The 21,957-nt window shown below is 51.7% G+C and overlaps 1 protein-coding gene across 4 annotated transcripts in view; it reads left to right on the top strand.

Annotated features, from left to right (window-relative positions):
• The window catches only part of LOC140424913 (voltage-dependent L-type calcium channel subunit beta-2-like), a 656,293-nt gene that overhangs the window by 304,556 nt on the left and 329,780 nt on the right, over positions 1-21,957 (top strand). The gene's annotated exons all lie outside the window — the stretch shown is intronic.

Here is a 21,957-nt window from a genome sequence, read left to right as displayed (position 1 = left end):
TTGCTTTCCGATATTTTGTTGATGCAATCAAATAATAGTTAATAATTTAAAGCTGTTACTTTTGATATTTTGCAACTACCATGCAGCAAACCTCATTTCCCCTGTGGATAAAGCTGTTTATTAATGCACAGCAATAAATGGAGAATCCTATCGCTAAAGTCATGTTGTACAGGCAAACATGAGTAAAATTTTAACTGCCTCAATAGTTAATTTAATTATCATATCGTGTTAGTCTTTTTTCCAAAAATGACAAAATATCTGTCAGAGCAGTAGTCGATGTTGACCTAAAAGCTGATTAATTCTTCTGCCTTTTTTTTCAACTGCTTAATTAAAGGCAATTAGTGCAGTTGTATCTGTTACACATTTTTTACTTACCAAGCTAAAAGGAAATTATTTCCCTTTAGGACACTATGGATTAATCTTAAACATGCAAATAATTTTAGGAGCTTTTATCATGGAGGGATTGGTGAAAGGCAGGAGATAGCGATCAATATTGTCCACCAGGATCAATTCCCAAAATGTGGAAGAAAGGTGAACGCTTTAGTAGCAGATCCACTGTAGCAAACAAAATTGCACAAAAAAACAGATGGATAGATCATAAATCAGAAAGGAGTTTAGATTAAACAAGCTACATATACCCTCTCCATCCTTTCATTATTATTTGATACATCTTGATACATTGTCATTTAGGAAATGAAACATCAGGTTTATTTTGAACCTTTTGTTTTTACATCTGCGAATGTGCAGTTCCAATCAACTATAAATGAAGCCTGTCACTGTAATAGGGTCTAAAGCAGGAAGAACAGATGCCAGTCCTAGTTAGAGATTAGTTCTTCTAATGGAAAGTGCTCCACAGCCTAAATCCAAGTTGATTTGGGCATACTTTGCGAGCCTCCTATTATGTGCTGTATGTAATAATTCTGTGATCCCGCTGTAACAACTTCTAAGATGTTAGGGTGACCTATTTTGCCTTTCAAATGGTGTCAGCTTTATTATTGATGAGCAACAACGTGTTAACTGTCTATTACGTAGTTTGGAGGTTATATATTGCCTCATTTGTGAAGTCTCTTTGGCTGTTGTGATGACCAGCTGGTTGGTAAAGGACAGTGCCGCTCTCCAAGAGCAATTTGAAAGTAGGTTGAGCAAGATTATATGTTGCTTACAAATTTAGGTTATTGTTTGTAACTTTTATCCAAAAAAAGGCAATTGAAGACTGAGCAAACAAAACCACTGTAACACTCCCCTGTTCATCAAATATTTACACTTACGTTACTAGCCTCATAAATTAATCAGCATCAAAGGTTACAATAATTGCTAGTACATGTCTCCTCTCTTTTGAGAATAGTAGATTTTCAAACTTTGCGATGGTGTGGGGATTTTTGTTTTCTGTCCCAAATGCCACTGAATTAGCAACAAATGGTGCACTTTTTTTTTCGGAGCTCCATTTGTTGCAGAAATAGCTTGAATGCCAGAGATGATTGCAAGGTGCTGCTTCACAGAGTAATGGGAATACCGGTTTTCATTTTCAATTTCCATCTCTGCTGAGTGCCTTATCTCAGCAGCCTGTCATATGGAGAGGCCCAGGGGAAGATGGCAGGAGCTTCCCAAAAAGGCATGAGAGTGAGTATCTCTACGAGCTGCTTTCATATCGCCACTTTAGAGGTTGATTTCAACGTAATGATGGTAAAGGACCAGCAACAGATCATCGGTTTGTTCTTTTGGCAAGGAATGTTGCATAGTGAAGGAAGTACAGGAAAGTGTAGGCCGAAGAGATCTATGAAGGAAAGGTGTCCTGAAATACAAGTTGAATAACACAATGATATTTAGCCATTGAGGGGATGTAGTTCACTTAAATGGAATTTCAATTGGATTTGAAGCTGAACGTTTTGGTTGATGTAGACAGAATTTGACCAGTAGGCCCCAAATTTCAGATATATTTCAGGTTGGTTCTTATTGTTTCATCAATAGCCCCATTTTTAAAATGTGAATGGTATGACCAAAATTTTGTTGGGTGAGAAATGCATTGAAAGAAGGTGTTAATAATACTTGTGCATTACTCACCCTCTTCCACATGAGAAGAAGCAGGTGCAAATATTGCCAGATGTGGGGTGAAAGTGGCCACTGCTTCACATTTGTGGATTTTTGATCCTCTTCAACTGTGATCCATTCTTGCAGAATTTACAGTGGAATAACTCTGTGAAACCCTTTTACAAGCTGTCAGCGATATGTTTTTGTTTAGAAGCATCATCGCAAATCAAGTCTTCCTCACCTATTCTTCCTGTGCTTCAAGCTAACAATACAAGCAGGAAGTTGCAACCCGGAGTGGAAAATGGGAATTTTATGCTGATTTTTCTTTGTAATGTCTAATCTTTATTAGTTCAAAGTATAGAAATTGCAAAGGAGCTGATACCTCTGTTTTACTGAGCCAGCTGACTTCAGATTGTCTTTTATCTTGTTTATGTTTTCCCTTTCAATAGTTACTGCAGAAAACAAGGAAATGCTTAATATATGTTTACATTTGCTGCTATAATTATGTAATCCAAAGTATTGACACATTGGATAAATTGCACTTTCACTACTTGGAGGACACACTTGTATCTTTGCATCATTTCAAAGAAAAATAACTGAGATACCTAATTCAGAAAATGTTTGAGGAGGCAGGAACCAGATGGCTAGGCAATTAAACTCACACAGGTTACTTACTCGCCTGGGAGCTGCCCAGAGCTGACCATTTAGGATTTTAACCTACTTAACTGAACAGGTGGGAAAGACAGTTAGCCCAAGGTGACCCATTCCATCCCAGCAAACAACTTTATAAAAGCGTCCACAATGTAGCTTATTGCCACATGTTGATCTGCAGTTTTCCTCAGTGACATTCAGGGTTAATTACCTCTCATCATTGTTGCATTAAAGGGAATGCCCAATATTTGTGGCATCTTTAAATAATAGGTTGTGATAAATAATTATGATTAACGGCATAACATGTTTCTTGTTTACTCCGAATCATATCAGGCTGTTTTCAGAATATTTTTGTTTAAACCATATGCTGATCCTATTGGAAGTATTGTGTCATGTGAGAGTACCTTTAAGAAATGGGTGTTTTTATAGAATAACTATAGTGGGTGTACCTTTAAGAAATGGGTGTTTATTACTGCAGTGTTGTCAGAGTGTGTGGAGCTGGGCTGTCTGTCTGCTTTACTTTAGTTTTTGTGCAGGCTGCAATAGAGTGAGTTTTTAGTTTTGTTTTCAGAGAGAAGAGCTGCAGTGAAAGCCAGCAGATGTGCATGGATATCTCTACAAGCTAAAGAGTGTTCATTTGGGTGATTTCAAAGGGATAACTGCTCTCATTAGAGAATTTAAACCTGATCTCTGTATTAAAAGAGTCTTTTGTCTTCTGGATGTTGTTTGGGAATTTATTAAGGATTACTTAGTGTTGTATTCTTTGGGGGTTGTATTTGAATTGATGGTTGCTAAGATGTTCACTGTATATTTTTAAAAAGGTTAACTTGAGTTCACAGAATAAACATTGTTTTGCTTCAACAAATACTGTTAGATGTCTGCTGCACCGCACCTGTAGAGTGGGCCGTGTGCTCCCATCTATTAAATCTATTAAAAGTTGTGGGTCAGGTGTACTCCATGATACACTTTGGGGTTTTCTAAACCCTGGCCCATAACAATTGGCTCAGAAAATTTACAGAGACCAACAGCGCAAGCCATTTACTATGTCCAGTTGATCCTAACATACCCTTAACGTTGCTGGCTTATGCTTATCAATGATTTCAGCTCTCTCCTATCGTCAATGTCAAGAACTTGCTTTCCGCATTCACCAGTGTAAAAATCCTGGGAAATCCCTATGTTGGGTTTTTTTGGCTAATGAACGAGGGCTAACGTCCTCTGACTGACAGAGCGTACACGTTAATTTCATTGGTATACTGAACGATTTGCTTTGATTTAATCCTGCACAAAAGCAGCTGAGGGGTGATTTGATGTGAAACTGTGATTTGGGTCTTCGTTGGACAAATGGTTAAAAAGTAAACTTCAGCAGAAATCTAGTAGAACATGAAACCAGGTGGCATGAGAACTAAAAGATAGCAGCTTAGCAGAATTACAGTCTGGATAGAGGGCAAAAACAATAGCACCTTGAATCCTAGACAAGATGCCCTGGTCACAGTGCGAAGGTCACCATGGATTCCTTGCTTTAGTTAAGCCTGGCATAAGAATGCTTTTGAGCTGACAGGAGTCCGATGTGGAAAGTCAGAGATCTTGAGTCACTACCTGTCTTAGTGGGCAAATGGGTATATGATATGTTTTATATGTTGAAGCTGTTCAGATAATAGCAAGGCAATGATTGGGTTAATTTGGTTTACATGGGCTTTACTGTTCAAAGAAAGGTTTCCCCAAGCATGGCGATTGGAGGGGTATGATAGTTTCACGTTGACTGATGTTACCATACCTGAGACATTGCAAGGGAGGAGTTAATTGTGCTTTTATCCAAGTAATGGTAATGTTGTTATACTTTAATGCCAGTACTCCGAAGTTAGCATGTGTCAAGACTTGCTTATGCTAAGTAAAAATAACTGCTGTCACCAGTAGGGTATCACTTTGAATCATTTCAGAACTTTTGAGGGTTAAGGGGTTAAAAAGTTAACTGACTCCATTGCGCTGAATTCTAATAGCTGTGAAATTGAAAAATGGAAAAATGTTAGAGAATTCCTTGTAGATGGGGCGAGATTCTCCGACCCCCCGCCGGGTCGGAGAATCGCCGGGGGCTGGCGTGAATCTCACCCCCGGCGGTTGCCGAATTCGCCACCACCGGATATTCGGCAGGGGCGGGAATCGCCCCCCCCCCCCCCCCCCGCGATTCTCCGGCCCGGATGGGCCGAAGTCCCGCCGCTAAAATGCCTGTCCCGCCGGCGCAAATTAAACCACCTACCTTACCGGCGGGACAAGGCGGCGCGGGCAGGCTCTGGTGTCCTGCGGGGGGCGCGGGGCGATCTGGCCCCGGGGGGTGCCCCCACGGTGGCCTGGCCCGCGATCGGGGCCCACCGATCCGCGGGCGGGCCTGTGCCGTGGGGGCACTCTTTCCCTTCCGCCTTCGCCACGGTCTCCACCATGGCGGAGGCGGAAGAGACTCCCTCCACTGCGCATGCGCGGGGATGCTAACGATCCCGCGCATGCGCCGCCCGGAGATGTCATTTCCGCGCCAGCTGGCGGGGCACCAAAGGCCTTTTCCGCCCACTGGCGGGGCGGAAATTCGTCCGGCGCGGGCCTAGCCCCTTAAGGTTGGGGCTCGGCCCCCAAAGATGCGGAGCATTCCGTACCTTTGGGGCGGGGCGATGCCCGACTGATTTGCGCCATTTTGGGCGCCAGTTGGCGGACATCGCACCGATACCGGAGAATTTCGCCCATAGTGTGCAAATTTGATAAATTGACTACTCCTTTAAATGGCATAATTTGTACACATATGGGCACTTCCAGCCCGTGTGAGCTTCTGCTCAGTCTGCAGCCCATGCCAGCACCAGGGGTTCCAATAGAAGTAGTTCAAGATAAATTGGCCAATGGCAGCCAGAGACATGCGTTCCTCGAGGAGCACGGGTACCATGTTAAAAAGGCTAACCCACATGAAGAAGTATTGAGAGAAGCACTGGTAAGTGTGCATTCAACATTGCTTCCTTGATTACCATAGTTTTGCTTTGCGTTTTGTTTTTACAAGTTTATACAGAGTAATTTCAAAACTTTCACTTAGATTTTAAAACTCATTTTGTTCCACCCCATTATTCTCATTTTCTCACCTCAAGATGCTGGTTCTCACTGAGCTCTGGTGCCATGTGTGCTAGTGGTCCTTCATTATCTTTTCTGAGCAGTCACTCTTCATATGTTCAAGCTCAAAGAGTAGTCTTTTTAGTGCAATGTCTTTGTTGAACCATCATGGTTGCCCCCAGACATTCCCTCATGGCAGATGCCACATGATTATGGCAAGCCAGGTAGGACATGTAGTAATGATTGTATTTCAAACTCCAGACATACCCTTTTCGTAATGACCAACAGACAATTTTACATGCACTATACTGTGTCGGTGAGTTACCCACTAGACCACAACTGTTCTTGTGTATTAGCAAACTTTTTTCTTCTTCTTATTTATTCTCTGCAAATGAATTATATACGTGGTTGTTAAATCAAGCAGTTCTCCTCATGGTTCGCAGAAACATTGTCACTAGCTGTTCTTCTGGATGATGTTCTGGCTCTGTTATTGCCATGTCACTTGTTATTCTGTACTCTAGGGAGTTGGTGAGATCCCTTTTTCCTGATCATCCACCAGTAGTGGCTTCACTAGTTGTTCGTATATTCCTACGGTTGCATATTTGGCCATTTAGTGCCTGAACAGGGAACGCGTGGCCGATAAGGCACATAGCCCCATCTTTTACAATGGGGAGCTCTGCTCGCCGGAAACCCCCCCCATTGTAGCGAACCAAGGTCAACAAAAAAAATCGCCGATCTATCCCCACACCCCCCCACCGCCCCCCAGCCTGAATGCAATATGGTAGATCCCCCAGCCAGACACAGCAACCCAGCCAGATCGTGCACACACAGAAAATGCCAGCTTGGCACCATGGCAGTGCCCCTGCCAGTGCCACCTGGGCAGTGCCAGGCTGGCATCCTGGTGGCACTGTCATGGTGCTCGACTGGCACTGCCAGGCTACCCAGGTGGCACCAGCAGCAGGGCACCACCCTACCCAAGGGGCATGCAGCTGGGGCCTCTGATCCTGTTGGAGACCCTCACGAGTGCTGTTCCATTTGGTCTCTATTTGTGGGGACCAGTACCAAATACCGCTTGCCCGAGGTCCCCGAGGCGAAGGGATTGAATCCCAAAGCCTCGAGTACCTCGGAAATCTGCACATTAGAGTATGGCTTAGGGCCTCGCTCTCATATGTAGATTTGCCAAAAGCTGATTCTGCCCATTTTGGGCGGGAGTCACCTTGCAACGTCTCGCAGGATTGCGTTGAATCTTGCGAGGAAATGCGAGCCAGGTAGATCCCGGGAGCGGGGTCTTCCGCTTTCACCGGCCACACTGCGCCACTGTGAGCTGCTGTTCCGGTGCAGCGTGGCCAGAGGATCGCGGCCTATGTCTCTTGCTAGTCTACTCTCATATTTTCTTTTATTATTAATTTCTTGGCCCTCCTTTGCTGAATTCTAAAATCCTCTTAATCCTCAGGCTGTTGGTAACGTTATAAGCTGCTTCCTTTGAGCTCACACCATCTTTAAATCCTATTGTTAGCCACCGTTTCACAACTTGTTCTGTGAGTTTTTTTGAACTTTAAAGAATCTATGTTTCCTTTAAGCAATATATAAATTATTTAAATTCCAGCCATTGCTTGTCTTTCTTTTGATATAGTTTCAATCTACCACAGCCAATCACCCTTCATACCTCGGTATTGCTTTGTTTATATTTTAGACTCTAATTTCAGACTTGACAAAATCATTTTCAAAATATAAAATTCTATCATATTATTGATACTCTTCCTTAGCCCTTTCCTGCAAGGTTATAAACTACCTCTTTCTCATGGCACCGTGCTTGATACAAAATAGCCTGCTCCCTCATACAAGAAAAAAATTAAGTGGACGCCGGAAATACTCAGCTGGTTTAACAGGATCTGTGGAGATGTAGGGCGGGCTTCACCGACGCCGAAATTGCGTTCGGCAATCGGCCGGAGAATCCATGTTGGCGCCAAAATTGGGGCGGTGCCGCTTTTGCGATGCTCCGTCCCCTCTATAACGGTGTACTCCTCGAGGACATTCCCCGAGGCCCTCCCCCCGATGCTCCACCCCCAGTGGGCCAAGTTCCCGACGGCGTCAGTCGCATGTGGTATTTATTTTCGGGAACTCGCCGTGGCGGCTGCGGACTAAGTCCAGCGCCGCCACAGTCGGGTGGGGGGGGGGGGGGGGGGGGGGCGTGGAGCTGATACGCGGGCAGGGTGGGTTTTGTCGGGGGCTGGGGACACTGGTGGGGGGTGGTCCGAGGATGGTCCGGGGGTGGCGAGCCAGGTCAAAGGGAGTCAGTATTTGGCAGGCCAGGTATGCACAGCCACAGGCCCTGCAATTCTCCGCCCGTATCTGCAGCTAGAGCTGGGTGCTCTATTCTGCGTGCTTGCTAGCCCCCACCAGATGGGGCATCGGTAGCCGTTGTGAGCCATTTTTGTGGTCGTAAAGCGCCACCATTGGCGTCAGCAGTTAGTCTCAGAATCGGAGAATCCAACCCAGGGAGTTAGCGTTTCAGGTCTGTGACCTTCCATTTGAAGCTTGACTTAACCTAAGGAGTGCTACTGTCCCCTGGAACAAACTGTCCAGGTAACTCTTCCCCCTCCCTGATGCTCCGCAACATCTGCATCTTGCACTGCAGCTGAACAACTCTGAGCTCCAGTTATGCCATGTCTAGCGAACCTTGTTAATTAATTTATCTGATTAATTGGTGAGTAAATGGAAATATTTTTAATAAATCAGTTATTTTAGTTCTATTCATTAATTGGTTTATCTGGATTAAGTTACTAATTTAATAACATAAATAATTCCAAGATGCATTAAACCCGTTGAATGAACTTAAGCTTGAAAATGCAAAATGTTGATGTGGAATTTATTGCTACATGAGAGATTGTACATCCTGTTGAATTTATTCTCGAAACTCCTGTGAAAATTTAAAAATAGCACAGTGCACAGTGAAGTATATTGCTGTCTTATATGCTTAATGTTCGTATCTAAGTCCATAATAATAATATAATGGCAGAAAAGATTTAACAGAGAACTGAAGGAATTTGACATGTAGACCTTGGTAAAGGGTTTCAGCTTGAGCACTTGCCAACTTGAGATATTTTATTCATTCATGTTAATGGGCGGGTAAATCTCATTTCCAGCCTTAGTTTGGAGGCCTCATCACATGGGTGGGTGGGTGGGTGGGAGGGTATAAAGCTTCACAGCCAATGTTCCCTGTGCTGTAAATTCCTGATCGTGATTAGGACCTGAGCTTGGGTACTTCCTTGCATTCCTTGAATGCACACCTTCAAAGAAAAAACACCGTAATTTATCTTATGTTGACCCAAAGTAAACATCTTTGCCTCTTCCAGAGGTGCATGCTAATGTTTTACCTAAGAAAAAAGAGAACGAGATCCATTCATGCCTCAAGACTTATTTAAACAATCCTACTGATTATTCTGATTAGAAAAACAAGTAGTTGTCACAAAGATTAACGACTATAATTCCTTCTTTTTAGAGTTTACATCCAACAAAGCAGCATAATTAAAGGGTCAGGAATTAAAGGATATTTGAATTACAGGATAAAACAAACAACAAAATAGGAATGAGAACTCACAGCAGTTTATTTTGAAAGCTGAAATAGTGATTACATTGCATTATGTGTATAGACCTGAAATTTGTAGGATTAAAAGATATTCTTGTAAATTAAGAATAGAAGGTTGTGAGGCAAGAGCAAATAACACAAGGCAGCGGTGGAGGGAGGCGGTGGCATACTGGTATTGGCCCTTGTCTAGTAATCCAGGGACCTAGAATAATGATCTGGGGACCAGGGTTCGAATCCCATCATGGCAGGTGATGGAATCTAAACTCAATAAAATATCTGGAATTAAATGATGGCCATGGAAACATTGTCGATTGTTGTTAAAACCCATCTGGTTCTCTAAAGTCCTTTTAGGAAGATTGGGCGCCGTGAATCCTGCCCCCGCCGGTTGCCGAAGTCTCCGAAGGGAGAAAAGTCGGCGGGGCGTTAATGTCGCCGCTGCCGTTGGAGAATGGCACGGGTCTGCGCAAGGCAGCCGATTTTCGGCCTGCCGATATTCTCCCTTCCGGATGGGCCGAAGTCCCGTCGACGTGAACGGTCATCAAACCTCCTTTTCATCGGCGTCAACCTGTGCTCCAGGTTCACGCCGACCAGCGTGTAGGTGAGTGACGGCCTGGGGGGTTGGCCGCTGGGCAGGCGATGGCGTGGCCGCAGTCTGAATGTGTGGGGAGAGGTGTGTCTCGGGTTGTGTGTGTGTGTATGCGGCGGGGGGGGGGGGGGGGGGGGGGTTAGAGTGGGCTGGGCTCCGGGGGAGTGCTGGGAGGGGGGTCCGTGCCGGGGAGGAGGATGGGGGGTCCGTGGCGGGGAGGAGGTTGGGGTCCGTGCCGGGGAGGGGGATGGGGGGTCCGTGCCGGGGATGGGGATGGGTGTCCGTGCCGGGGGGGGGTCCAATGCCGGGGAGGGGGATGGGGGGGGGGGGTCCGTGCCGGGGAGGGGAATGGGGGGGGGGGGTCCGTGCCGGGGAGGGGGATGGGGGGGGGGGGTCGTGCCGGGGAGGGGGATGGGGGGGTCCGTGCCGGGGAGGGGGATGGGGGGGGGATGTCTGTGCCGGAGAGGGGGGAGGGGGATGGGGGGGGGGGGGGGGGGTCGTGCCGGGGAGGGGGATGGGGGGGTCCATGCCGGGGAGGGGGATGGGGGGGCAAGTGAGTTGGTCCACCTGGCCAGGTGCCATCCTCCAACAGTTGGACCCATGCGGTCCATGCCACCTGGCTGGGGGGAAGGAGGGGATATGGGCAATGATGACATGTCGGTCGTTCCCCCCCCCCCCCCCCGCCCCCCCCCCCCCCCCCCCCCCCCCCCCCACCAGGCAGTCATGTTTTCCGATCATCCAGCGATGTTGGCCGGAGCATGCCAGAGAGGCGGCGCAGGCTGCCGCAGAGGGACAGGCGGCAGCCGCCCAGGCTGGAGGGACACCTGACCGACAGGACGAGAAGGGGGAGGAGGACGTCGCGGCCCCACGGCAACGGAGGCACCCGAGGGCGCCCCGTGTGTACCGGCCCCGGCAGTCATACCAGGACCTCACGGACCGGGAATGCAGGAGGAGACTCCGGATGAGGCGGGAAACCGTGGCACACATCTGCCACCTGCTGGCACACCTGTCACCGCGTGGCACTGGCGGGGGACACCCTCGCCCCGTGTCCGTCAAGGTTACGGTTGCCCTGAACTTTTATGCAATGGGGTCATTCCAGGCTAGTGGGGACCTGTCCGGCATATCGCAGACATCGGTGCATCTGGGCAGTGACAGATGCCCTATATGCCATCCACTTCCCTGTGGACCGGGCCAGCCAAGATGCCCGGGCCGTGAGCTTCTCTGCCGTGGCCGGGTTCCCCATGGTCCAGGGCGCGATCGATGGGATGCACGTCGCCGTGCGGCCACCTGCAGATAACAGGGCCGTGTTCACCAATAGGAAGGGGACCTATTCGATGAACATACAGGTGGTCTGCGACCACCGCATGATGATCCTGCAGGTCTGCGCCCGTTACCCAGGCAGTGTACACGGCTCATACGTGTTGTCGCGGTCATCCATCCCCGGCATGTACGAGGGACGCCATCCCCGGCTGAGGGGCCGGTTGCTGGGCGACAGGGGCTACCCATTGCGATCGTGGCTGATGACGCCTGTACGGAGGCCACGCAATGAGGCGGAGAACCGCTACAATGATGCCCATGTAGCGACAAGGGGGGTGATAGAGAGGTGCTTTGGCGTGCTGAAGATGCATTTCAGGTGCCTGGACCTCTCTGGGGCGCCCTCCAGTATCGGTCAGATAGGGTCGGCCGCATCATTGTGGTGTGCTGCGTCCTGCACAACATAGCCCAACAGAGGGGCGATGTGCCGCAGGCAGAGGAGGGCGGAGTGGAGGAGCAGCAGGAAGAGGCGCAGTCCTCCCCGGATGGGGGCAATGGTCAGGGCAGACGGGCTAGACACAGGCGGGTGGCTGTCCACTGTTACTGGCTGGCCCAGCGGGCACGGGACAGACTGATAGCCGCCCGCTTCACTGACTAGATGGCCGTGGGAATCGGGTAGTATGGCCACAGACCGCACACCATGGCAACAGCCGACCACCCACACCCCCCACCATCCACCCACCCAGCACCCTCACCACCTCCCAACCCCACCCACCCCACCCGCATGCACACCACCCCCCCCATTGCCGATCCATCTGCGGCACAACGGCCGGGCTCACACAGTTGCGGGTGGACGCGTGTCTATTGCAGGCCATGGAGGATGATGACAACCCGCCCTGCGGTGAGCTCCTGGCTCCACAGCGTTGGACTATGTCTGACCCATGGCCACAGTACCACCATCCACCCGGACCATCCCTGCATGCGGCTGTGACACTGCAGCGCACGGTCCCGTCCTCTGCCCGGGGGATGTTGATGGCGGGCCGGGGGAAGGGGGCAGACTCACCTGGGGCTGAGGTACCTGGGGCTGAGGTAAGACCACCCCTCACACACACACACTTACGCTCAACGTACATGACACCCCCGCACGCTTTGGACAGAGCACAAAGGCAGCTTCTGTAGGTGTAACATTGACTTTAATAACCAAACGAGTTCATGCACGTGCCCTAGCCCCTAAAACTCATCTGTGCCCTGCACCCGTGCCAACTTACTCAGTGTCTAATTGTTTGGCCTTACGGGCCCTTTGACTACGTCTACGTGGTTCCCCAGACGGTACAGCAGAACTAGAGGTGGACTCCTGCCCTCTGACACTGGATCCCTTTGGCGGCCGTTTCCTGGGGCGTCCTGGCCTAGATGGGCCAGGCTGCGGCCCGGGCGACTGGGATGGTGAGCTGCCAGCCTGTCCTGCCCGTTGCCCACCCGATGCACCTGGGACGGAAGGGGGGGAGTCCGAGGTGTCGCGGTGTACCGGGACCTCCCCTACAGGGGACCCGGGACGGACCACACCACCTCCTCCTCCCTCGGGGTGCCCGATGGCCCCCAGGCCTCTACATCGGTGGGGGATGGAAACGGACTGGCCTTCCGACGCCCCCCCGGCATCTGGCGCTGCCAGTCCTGGAGGCCCGTGCTGGTATCGACAGGGGTCTGCAGGTTTGCAGCCATGGAGCCCAGGGGGTTGGCAAACCCGGTCTGTGACAGTGCTACGCCGGCTCGCACATGGCCACTGGCGCCGATGCCCTCAGCGATGGCCTGCAGAGACTGGGCCATGGCCTGCAGAGACTGGACCATGGTGTTGAGCGCCTCTGCCATCTGGCGTTGGCACTGGCTCATGGCCTCCTGTGAGAGGGCAGCCATGTCCTGGGCCACAGGCGCCGCCTGCACGGAAAGCCCCAGGCCTCGCAAACTGTTCCCCATGTCTGACACCGTCGCACCCATTGCCTCCACCGCGGACGCCACCCGTGCGGTGTCGGCCTGGGTGGCACGCATGACCGGCACCACTTCCAGCTCCTGGACGCGGGTGGACTCCTCCACCTGCGACTGCAGCCGCCGCAAGCCGGCCGTCACCCTCTTCGCTCGTCTCCGGGTCGGTGGTTGCATCGGATCTATGTGTGGGTGTGGAAACTCCAGGAACCCGGGATACATCTGGGCGGCAGATGTTCGCTTGGGATGGGCTGCCCTCCGACCGCCCGCCCCTTCTGCTGCTCCTACCTCCACCTGCTGTACCGGGACGGCTGTGTTGTGCGCACCAGTGAGTATACCAGACGCCTCATCACTAAAGTGCCCAACCGAGGTGAGCGTTTCTGCGATGGTGGAGGGTGTTGGTGACAGCAGTGGCATTGTGTCATGCTCTTCGTCCCACTCTGAGTCCATGGCACTTTGGGGTGGGGGTTCGTCTCCACCCATCCACTCTGAGTCACTGTCCGGTATTTCGTCTTCCTGGGTAGTGCTGTCCCGGGTAGTGCTGTCCCGGGTAGTGCTGTCCCGGGTAGTGCTGTCCCGGGTAGTGCTGTCCCGGGTAGTGGTGTCCCGGGTAGTGGTGTCCCGGGTAGTGGTGTCCCGGGTAGTGGTGTCCCGGGTAGTGGTGTCCCGGGTAGGGGTGTCCCGGGTAGGGGTGTCCCGGGTAGGGGTGTCCCGGGTAGGGGTGTCCCGGGTAGGGGTGTCCCGGGTAGGGGTGTGCCGGGTAGCGGTGTCCCGGGTAGCGGTGTCCCGGGTAGCGGTGTCCCGGGTAGCGGTGTCCCGGGTAGCGGTGTCCCGGGTAGCGGTGTCCCGGGTAGCGGTGTCCCGGGTAGGGGTGTCCCGGGTAGGGGTGTCCCGGGTAGGGGTGTCCCGGGTAGGGGTGTCCCGGGTAGGGGTGTCCCGGGTAGGGGTGTCCCGGGTAGGGGTGTCCCGGCTCGGATGTGACGGGGGCCTGTGGCTGCCCCCCTCGTCGCTGGGTGGCACACGCCTGCGTCGTCGCTCCCGCACGTGACGGGGGTGTCGTCTCCCTGTTGCTCCAGGTCTCTCCGTCTCCCGTGGTGTGCAAGGGGCATCCTGCGGGCATCGCATGCCGGAGGGTCCTGGTCTCTCCGTCTCCCGTGGTGTGCGAGGGGTATCCTGCGGGCGTCGCATGCCGGATGGTCCGGGTCTCTCCGTCTCCCGTGGTGTGCGAGGGGCATCCTGCGGGCGTCGCATGCTGGAGGGTGCGGGTCTCTCCGTCTCCTGTGGTGTGCGAGGGGCATCCTGCGGGCGTCGCATGCCGGAGGGTCCGGGTCTCTCCGTCTCCCGTGGCCTCCGAGGGGCATCCTGCGGGCGGTCTGCATCTGCGGGGATGGGTGCCTGGATGTTTGGTCCTGCGATACACAATGAAGCATGCATGGTTAGACATCAGGCAGTGATCATAGAATCATAGAATTTACAGTGCAGAAGGAGGCCATTCGGCCCATCGAGTCTGCACCGGCTCTTGGAGAAGAGCACCCCACCCAAAGTCAACACCTCCACCCTATCCCCATAACCCAGCAACCCCACCCAACACTAAGGGCAATTTTGGACATTAAGGGCAATTTATCATGGCCAATCCACCTAACCTGCACATCTTTGGACTGTGGGAGGAAACCGGAGCACCCGGAAGAAACCCACGCACACACGGGGAGGATGTGCAGACTCCGCACAGACAGTGACCCAAGCCGGAATCGAACCTGGGACCCTGGAGCTGTGAAGCAATTGTGCTATCCACTATGCTACCGTGCTGCCGTGATCAGGTGATATGGGGGAGGGGGGATATGGGGGAGGGGGGATATGGGGACGGGCTGTCGGTGGCTCACTTGCTAGTACGCCCCCAACCTCTGCATCAGCAACCTCCCGGTCGTCAGGTCCGCCAGCCAGTTCCAGGGCCCTTTCCTCGTGTTCGGTCAGTGGCCTCTCATCAGCGGGGCCTCCTCCAGTCCTCACATGCTCCCTATTGTTGTGTGCGCGCTTCTCCTGCGGCGGGAGGGTGGGTGGGGGTGGTGGCAGGGGTAAAAGGCAACAGTGTTAGGCAGGTATATGAATGCACGCCATCGGTTGCGCGTGCATTGCAGAGGTTAAGGTTAGGGCTGGATTCACTTGGGGATATGGGGGAGGGGGGATATGGGGGAGGGGGGGATATGGGGGAGGGGGGGATATGGGGGAGGGGGGGATATGGGGGAGGGGGGATATGGGGAGGGGGGATATGGGGGATTGGGGGGAGGGGGGATTTGGGGGATATGGGGGAGGAGGTTATAGGGGGGATATGGGGGAGGGGGGATATGGGGGAGGCTCACCCTGCCTGGTCTGACGAGGTCGTTCACCTTTTTGTGGCACTGGGTGCCTGTCCGTGGTGTCAGGGCCGCAGCGGTGACGGCCTCTGCCACTTCCCTCCACAGACGCCGGCTGTGGCGTGGGGCAACTCTGCAGCCGTGCCCGGGATACTGGGCGTCCCTCCTCTGCTCCACTGCGTCCAGGAGCGCCTCCACATCCCGTGACTGGAACCTCGGGGCTGAGCGGCGGCCAGCCATCCAGTCGGGTGTTCCGGTCGGGTGTTCCGGTTGGGTGGGGGGGAGCAGCGCGGCCTTATGAGCCGTCACGCCGTGTCAGCGGCGTGTATGACGCTGCACGGCGTGAACCACTGCGCAAGCGCGGATCCCGTCATGTCGCTGCTAGCCCATTTCGGGCCGGAGAATTTTGAACCATTTTTCCGGCGTGACGCAAGTCAGATTTGCGCTGGTTTTTGCGCCGATCGGCGGACTTTGCGCCGATAATGGAGAATTTCGCCCGAGATCTGCCATCCTTGCCTGGTCTGGGAAAATATTGTTACAAACTGAGAATTTAGGAATTGGAATGTACCGTTTGATTGGGTGGTTAATACAGAATCAATTGTGACTGTCAGAAGAGAATTGGATAAATACCTGAAGGAGAGAAAAGTGCTGGGATATGGGAAAAGAGAAGGGAAGCAGGATATTTATCTATTTGTTCAGGGGATTGGACATCGCTGACAAGGACAGTCTTTATTATCCAACACTAATTATACTTGAGAGGTCTGTGGTGAGCCACCTTCTTGAAACACTGCAGTCCATATGGTGTAGCTACATCCACAGTGCTATTCGGAAGGGAGATCCAGGACTCTGGCGCAGAGAGAATGAAGAAATAGCGATGCCTTTCCATGTCAGGATGGTGTAACTAAATGAATTTATCTTCGCAGGAGCCAGTAAGGAATCAATGGGACAAATGGCCTCCCTCTGTACTCTTCAACAAACCTATGAACTTTTTGTCAGGAGATCAGTTTCACACCCTACACAATGGGGTGATTCTCCGGGACCGTTAGGCCTAGCTGGGATTCCCACTGGCCCGTTGAATTGGGCGTGAGACCAAAATGGGATTCTCACCGGTCTCAAAACTGTCTCCCGGCCCGTGTCCCCGGTGAGATCAGGTTGTTGCCCAGAAACGATGAGAACCTGATCAGAATTTCTATTGGTATCCATTTCAATCTCATTATCAAAATTGAAGTGGAATGATGCGGCCTGCTGTATGCTCCCACCTCCCCCAGCTGGAAGTACTGCAGGTGCCAATCAGTACTGTTCGCTAAAAGCGGGTACCAGGCGCCGTGGACTACAAGGGGGTTACTACCCTCTCTACACTTATCTCCAGGTTGTGATGGGGGGTTCCTTCAGGTTGGGATGGAAGTGCTCAGGCTAGGCTGGAGGAGCTCAGGTTTGGAGTTTTTCTTGTGATGGGGGCCGTGCAGCAAATCTTCCCTCTGCAGCTCTAAAAACCTGTTCAAAGAGTTCAATCTCTCCCAGCATGTCAATATCAATGATCTGTCAGATGAAGGTAAAAGTCTTCCCTTTGTGTTGGGAACATTTTGAAGTGCCTTTTCACATTTAATTCCTCTTTAAATTTTTCAAGCCTCTGGGTTTGCCAGAAGCCAAAAAGCTTTGAACTACATTGTTTACATTCAATTTCAAGGTCCATTATCTTTTTACAAGGCTGTTGATTGACAGGTCCAGATCCTCAAAAGGAGGGATTAGCTTTGTTTTTTTGTAGCTCTTCATGGTCCATTAACTCTGAATTGCTTCCTCTTTTGAGCAGGTGTTGTTTCTAACCGTAGTTTTTTTAAGTGGCTTCTTTGTTGTAAAGTGTGTCCTCGAAAGAGCAGGGTCTGATTCTCCATTCTGGAGTTAAGTGCTGCCGTCGGTGGAAAATTGCGGGAACTGCATGCTACCGCTAGCATCACCGGCGAGGAGCGATTCATGTCATGAAAATGGGCTAGCATGCAGCCCATCTGAGTTCCAGCCCCATAGGTATCTGAATCACTGGACCTGGATTTGTGCCCAGAGCCTGGCAAGCTGGAGCAGCTTTAAGCGCTCCACTCAGCACAGACTGTCATTCCAGCCAAGAGGATGACTGCTAAAAGACCAGCACCTGGATGCTGACATTGAACGTATGCTGGATGCTGTTGAGGAAAGGAGGAAACCCGCTTCCCCAGGGTGGGCCTAGACTCAAACTAGTCCTTCTGAACAAGGCCTGGGATGAGGTGGTAGAGGATGTGAGAGCTCGCAGCCTCACCAGAGAAACGGCATGCAATGCCGTAACTAGGTGAATGATCTCCTATGAGCAGCTCTGGAGAGTAACCACCGTAGGCGTCACTCCTGTCCCTCACTCATCACCTATGCCCCCAATCCACTAGAGGCCTGCAACACCCACCTGCCTGCATCTCCCTTACAACACACCCTCCACGAACCCCCAACACATGTATTGTGTTCTTCGGCCTGGAGCCTTGCACACACTTGCCACCAGCTACAAACCCCCCACCAGCTACAAACCCCCCCATAAAACTCCTGTTTCACTATGTCCTTTCTGTGCCTCCAAAAATCAGGTGGGCCATAATTCTGGGAGAGTCAGAAGACTGGAGGGGGCATCCTAGATATTCGGGTTCAAATCCAGGTCCAGTGATTCAGATACCTATGGGGCTGGAACTCGGATGGGATGCATGCTAGCCCATTTTCATGACATGAATCGCTCCTCGCCGGTGATGCTAGCGGTAGCATGCAGTTCCCGCAATTTTCCACCGACGGCAGCACTTAACTCCAGAATGGAGAATCCAGACCCTGCTCTTTCGAGGACACACTTTACAACAAAGAAGCCACTTAAAAAAACTACGGTTAGAAACAACACCTGCTCAAAAGAGGAAGCAATTCAGAGTCCTGCAATGGAGTTCAGCATGCACCAAATGAGCGAGAGTCCAATGCAAAGCAGATGTCCAAATGTCAAGTGAGTCACCCTCTCCCATAGACCCGACCTTCACAAGATCTCACCCCATGTCATTTGTCTTCCAGGGTCCCTATTAGACTACGCCGGGCTGACTAGGGTTGTTGCCATCCACCCCCCCCCCCCCCCCCGCCACCCCTTCCCTCCACCCCCCATCCCCTCCCCACCTCTATCCAAACCCTCAGGCCACCCAGAGCACCACTCCAGGGAAGACACCAGCATCTCTGCACTGCTTTCACCTGCACCATCCACCAAGTTGGGTAATGTTAGTGATCAGGCTCCTGAGTCATCCTCTGGTGAGAAACACATTTTTATGGGCCAGAGTTTAGAGAACCCCAAAGTGTATCATGGAGTTCACCTGACCCAAAACGTTTAGTAGGCTGGGGTATGGGGAGCACACGGCCCACTCTACAGGTGTGGTACAGCAGAAATGGAAAAGTATTTTTTAAAGTAAAACAGTGTTTATTCTATACACACCCATTTATAAACACCCATTTCTTAACGGTACTCTCACATGACAACATATAATGCAACAAATCATGGGAAGGCAGGGACTCCCGAGTGAGCGGACAATCAGAGGGCTGCCCGATCCCAGGGTACTGCTGTTGCCCAGACATGTTGCACTTCTGGAAAAGATGAGTCACTGGAAAAGTCTGGGGCTGGTTTAGCACAGGGCTAACTCACTGGCTTTGAAAGCAGACCAAGGCAGGCAAGCAGCACAACTCCCGTACCAGTCTCCCTGAACAGGCGCCGGAATGTGGCGACTAGGGGCTTTTCACAGTAACTTCATTGAAGCCTACTTGTGACAATAAGCGATTTTCATTCATTTTCATTCATGATCCCATTACTGGTGCAGATACATAAGCAGAGGCATAATTTACAGGAGGGGGTGTCAGCAATATTCCAGCAACTACAAGTACAGCTGGAGGAGTCCATTTGCCTTCAGGTGCAGGAGATGGTGCCGACAATGCGTGACACACTGAAAGTGTGGCCGCCATGGTGGAAGGCCTGGGGCAAGACATCAGAGTCATGTGTCAGGACGTCCAAGATTTGGGGACACTGTGCTGTCCATGGCTGAAGGGCAGGACAGGAGAGCCCAGTTACAGGTGGACATGTCCCAGTGCAGATGGAAATTGCTGCGCCGCTCCAGAGCTTGGCCCATTAATAAAAGGTACGGGCTGAGGGCTTCAAGCGAATTGGCCGGGCGCTGACTGGCCTTAGCCAGTCTCAGAGGGTCATGTCACAGACACAGAGGGCCATGACTGAGGCTATGAGGGACATGGCTTACTCACTGAGGCACATGACCCATTCTCAGTGCACCATGGCTGAGGGTATTAACACCATGGTTCATACAAGGGCGGATCTCCAGGACTGGCAATGCCTGGTGATGGTGGGGCTTACTCTGGCCTCACATTCCATGGAGTAGCCTGGGAACCAGTGAGCAGTCCGAAGGACTTGGTCATGCACCGTTAGCGAATGAGCATCTCATGGGCAGCGGGCAGAACATGGGTGACACTTTGTCACCTGTGACACCTGAAAGTCAACCGGACCCAACCAGGTCCTCCAGAGGGCGAACGCCAACGGCATCACAGGGCTGAGGTCGAGACGAGCAGCAGGCCACCTCAACTTCTGATGTGCCATCTGGGGAAATACGTAGAAGAAGCAGTTGGTCACAAAATATAAGAAAGATAGATGACACTTAAGTTGGCACGCATGTAGTAGAGAGCGGGTAGTAAGGGGGAAGGGCACACATATGGTTAATAGTCACCATTAAACACTTTTGCACCTCCAGTCCGATCTGCCTCTAACCTCTGCCTCATGGGTGTGAGGATGGGCTGGGGCCAGGTTTTGTGCGGTAGACATGGGATGGGGTTGAGGGTGGGGTGTGGGAGGCAGGGCCCCCATGACTTACACCCACATGCTTACACCCTCACCGAAATGTGGCAGGGCATGGGGACAGCAGAGTGAGCCCGCCTTGTATAACAACATTGACAACATCCCGTGAGTGAGCCCTAACTGTTCACTATCTCTTGCAAACCCCCCCCCACCCCACCAAATATTTGGACCATTGAGAAGGAATCACCAGCACACTTGCAGGGATGATCCGGGTGGGCAGTGGTGTGTTATCTTAAAGACAGGAGTCAGACTTTGTCAGGCAATGAGCAGCACCAGAGCTCATCTCACGGTGAGTCATCACCATCATCCTCCTCCGTCCCGTGGGCAAGACTCATTGATACTGCCACCTGTGGTGATGTTGATCTAACCCACGGAGGGGGGACTGTGGTAGTGGGAAGGAGTGGAAGACTAAGGGAGAGGGAAGGTTTGAGAAGTTAAAGGGAAGGTGGATTTTAGGTGGATGGTGGTGGGTGTTGATGTGGGGCTGGGGAATGTTGAAGTTGGGTGTGGGGGTGAAAGAGGTGGAATATGGTGAAGGTGGGATATGGTGACGGATTTACTGATGGCCTGAACTCTTAGTTGGTAAATCGGCAAGTGATGAGGTTGTTCTGTGTGTGGCGGCCCTGGAACACACATTGGGGGGCCTGCCGTGTCAGCTCTGGAGCCATGATCAGATCCTCTTGGGCACTATTATCGTCCTCCTCCAGATGAGGCCTTGCGTTCTTCCTCCTCCAGCATGCCATTCCTCTGCTCCATGTTGTTATGCAGCATGTAGCAGGCAGCACGATGCTCGAGACTCTCTGGGACTGTATTGGAGCACCCCACCAGAGCGGTTCAGGCATTGGAAGCGCATCTGCCGAATGCTGATGCACCATTGATGACGCTTCTGGTTGCTGAGTCAGCATCATTATAATGGTTCTCCGCTTAGGTCTGGGGCTTCCACACGGGTGTCATTAGCCACGACCTCAGCAGCTAAACCTTGTTGCCCAATAGCCAACCCCTCACCTGAGGAACGCCTTGCAGGTGCCGGGGACTGATGAGTGTGCCGAGATGTATGCGTCGTGCATGCTGCATGGATAACGGGCACAGACAGGCATGATGCGCAGCTGATGATTATACACCAACTGAACAGCCATGGAGTGGAAGCCTTTCTGATTGATGGAGGACATCCCATGTTGAACCGGTGCTTGAAGGGCAACATGTGTGCCATCGATCGTCCCCTGGACCTGGAGCATGCCAGGGTTGGGGGCAAACCCATAAGCCCGGGCATCCTGTAGGACCTGGTCCAGGTTGAAGGCAATGTACGTAAATGCCCAGGCGCATAGGGCACCTGTGTCAGCGGGGATGTACCTGTGCGCTGCCGTTTGCGTGATCCCGCACAGGTCCCCACTTGAGCCCTGGAATGAGCCAGGTGCATACAAGTTGCAGGCTCCCATCACTTTTTAAAAAAATCTACAAACTATTTAATTAGTCTGTTATCTCAACGCCAGTTTAGACAATCCAATGATATTCTAAAGAAACTGTGTTTCAGCTGAATCGCAATATCCCGAAGTAC

Source organism: Scyliorhinus torazame, chromosome 6, assembly GCF_047496885.1.
Source record: "Scyliorhinus torazame isolate Kashiwa2021f chromosome 6, sScyTor2.1, whole genome shotgun sequence".
Taxonomy (NCBI): domain Eukaryota; kingdom Metazoa; phylum Chordata; class Chondrichthyes; order Carcharhiniformes; family Scyliorhinidae; genus Scyliorhinus; species Scyliorhinus torazame.
This window is presented reverse-complemented; position numbering and strand designations above follow the sequence as displayed.